The sequence below is a fragment of the Portunus trituberculatus genome, chromosome 39 (assembly GCF_017591435.1).
Source record: "Portunus trituberculatus isolate SZX2019 chromosome 39, ASM1759143v1, whole genome shotgun sequence".
Lineage (NCBI taxonomy): Eukaryota > Metazoa > Arthropoda > Malacostraca > Decapoda > Portunidae > Portunus > Portunus trituberculatus.
In genome coordinates this window covers 22,048,589-22,051,088 of record NC_059293.1, presented here as the reverse complement: position 1 = coordinate 22,051,088, position 2,500 = coordinate 22,048,589, and the positions used below count along the sequence as shown (strand labels likewise).

General features: G+C 42.6%; 1 protein-coding gene across 1 annotated transcript in view; it reads left to right on the top strand.

The window, feature by feature from the left end:
* Positions 1–2,500, top strand: part of LOC123515762 (mitogen-activated protein kinase kinase kinase 13-like) — a 56,774-nt gene that overhangs the window by 2,085 nt on the left and 52,189 nt on the right. The gene's annotated exons all lie outside the window — the stretch shown is intronic.

The following is a 2,500-nucleotide window of genomic DNA, read 5'->3' as shown; positions in this document are numbered from 1 at the left end:
CTAGTTGGTCTTATCACCTTGCGGCGTCTCGTGCGGCTGCCCGAACAGGCGGAAATGAGTACAGGAGTGCCACAAGGCTAGACTTTTATCAGAGCTCCGGACAGCTACACCGGAAGGCAGACAGAATAGTGTAATGCAATATCCCTTTCCCAAACATTTCTGCGTCTCATCTGGACTATGTTTAGCAGATTTAGTCGACATTGTCGGGGTTTTCATGGTTGTCTTCACGATCCCAATGGTAGTGTAGCAAGATCTCTGCATCAAGTCTGGAGAAAAAACAAAAAAACATCCACGACAGCCAGATTAACCATCCCTGTGGCTTTTGAAAACACTCGTAATGAGAAAGATTGTCTTGAAGATCCTTGTGACACATTAACAAGATTGCACGAATAACAGGAAAAAAAACACTCTGGAAAACCCTGCTGACTTTAGTCTTTAAAAATCACCCGTCCTGACCATGAAACGTTTGATAGCACGAGCCATAGTAAAACAGACGAGGGAGTTACAATGACACCCTCCACACTCCTTCCTTAGCCATGATCAAGTCCAGGTCTTCCCCGAACCTCCCAGGAAGTGAATGAACGCTCCTGGGTATTGATTATCTGCCATTCACAGCCATGCAACACCGGGCTGGAAGGGATAAGCAGGCAGGGGGGCAAGGAAGGGGACAGGGAGGATGGCAGGCAGGGAATGGGGGCACGGAAGGGGACTAGAGTAAGGCAGGGGGTTTAGTTTGTAGTATTCAGCACAGTATATGGCGCCACTGTTTCTCCTGCTTTTGTATCGACTTCTCTTTGCCTCTCGTGGCCTGGTGGTGGTGGTGGTGGTGGTGGTTGTGGTGGTCATGAATGGTGGTATCATTATTTCTTCCTCTTCCTCTTCCTCTTCCTTTTTTCTTGTCTTCTTTTATCTTTCCTTTCCCGCTTTTCCTCCTCCTCCTCCTCCTCCTCCTCCTCTTCTTCATCCTCCTCCTCCTTCGCTTCGCTGTTGTCTTCCTCTTCTTTCATCTATTTTTCTGCTTCCTCCTCCTCCTTCTCCTCCTCTTCGTTGTTGCCTTCCTCTTCTTCCATCTATTTTTCCTCCTACTCCATTTCTCTCTCTCTCTCTCTCTCTCTCTCTCTCTCTCTCTCTCTCTCTCTCTCTCTCTCTCTCTCTCTCTCTCTCATCTTTAATGTCCACATCTCAGTTCACTGCCAACAACTCAGACCTTTTCTCTTGCTGGTCTTGCAATTTCTAAGTTAAGATTCCATTTCATCCCACGCACACACACACACACACACACACACACACACACACACACACACACACACACACACACACACACACACACACACACACACACACACACACACATTCGGCCGCCTACGTATTGTCACCCTTATAAACACCATGGCAAGTCTTTCTTTCAACTTTTTTTTCAGGGAACTAAGATGAAAAAGCTGTCATTGTCTTGAGTTTCATATTAATAAGTAGGAAAGTTGAGAATTTTAGACCACTCATATTCTTGGCTGGACTGGAATATATGCTAATACATTCACGCGGAGGAAAAATCTGTAAATATGTAAGGAAAAAAGTTTGTTGGTAAGGCTTACTTTCGTGTCAAAGTATATGAATATTGAAGAAAACTTTAAAGCACTCGCATCCTCGACAAAATAATGACACTAAATAAGAGGTTTGTCCAGTCAATAAATTGCTCCCCCACGCCTCTTTTTCCCAGGCTAAAAAGAGTAAAAGGTTGTAAAGGAGACTGACATTAATCCATAGTCATTCTGCTTACTATTTGGTGATTTTATACAGCTTCAGAAACTCATTTGTGGGATTAGAATAGTGAAGACTGTAGCCATTAATATTTTGACCTCCATAGACCCTTCCTAATGTAAATTAAATGGTCTAATCGTGCAAAAATCTAAAGGTGAAAATTAAATATGTCCCAGTATTGAAGGGGTTAAAAAATGGACACCCTCTTTACAGTGACTCGTGCTATCAATACCTCCTTTAACCCGCAAATCCCCAGAAAAAAAAAGCATGAAAGTTGAGAATTGTAACCCACTCACACCCTTGACAGAACAATGGCTCCTGAACTAATAAAGGGTGATGAAATATTGACCCAAGCGAAAGAAATCTCATTTACTATATGCTCTACGAATTACATGATTTTATAAAAAAAAAAAAAAAAAAAAATGCAAAAATACCCTTAAATTTTAGATATGAAGTCCTCGGATTCTAAAACACCTCTGCGTCGCACCTCCACTTCTTTCAAAAGGCTCTAGTTGAAGACACACGGGTTTTTAGGGTGTTATTATGGTTCCAGTGATAGATTAACAAGATTTCTACATTATTACCAGGAGAAAGACTCTTGAGAACCCGGCTAATCATCTCTGTGGCCTTGGAAAATAATCGCGGTGAGAGAACGAAGAGTTTCAGAAGACAGGCTTGAGTTTGTATCACATCCTCGCAATTCTATTCTCCCAAGGCTTGATTGAGATGCAGATTTCGGCTT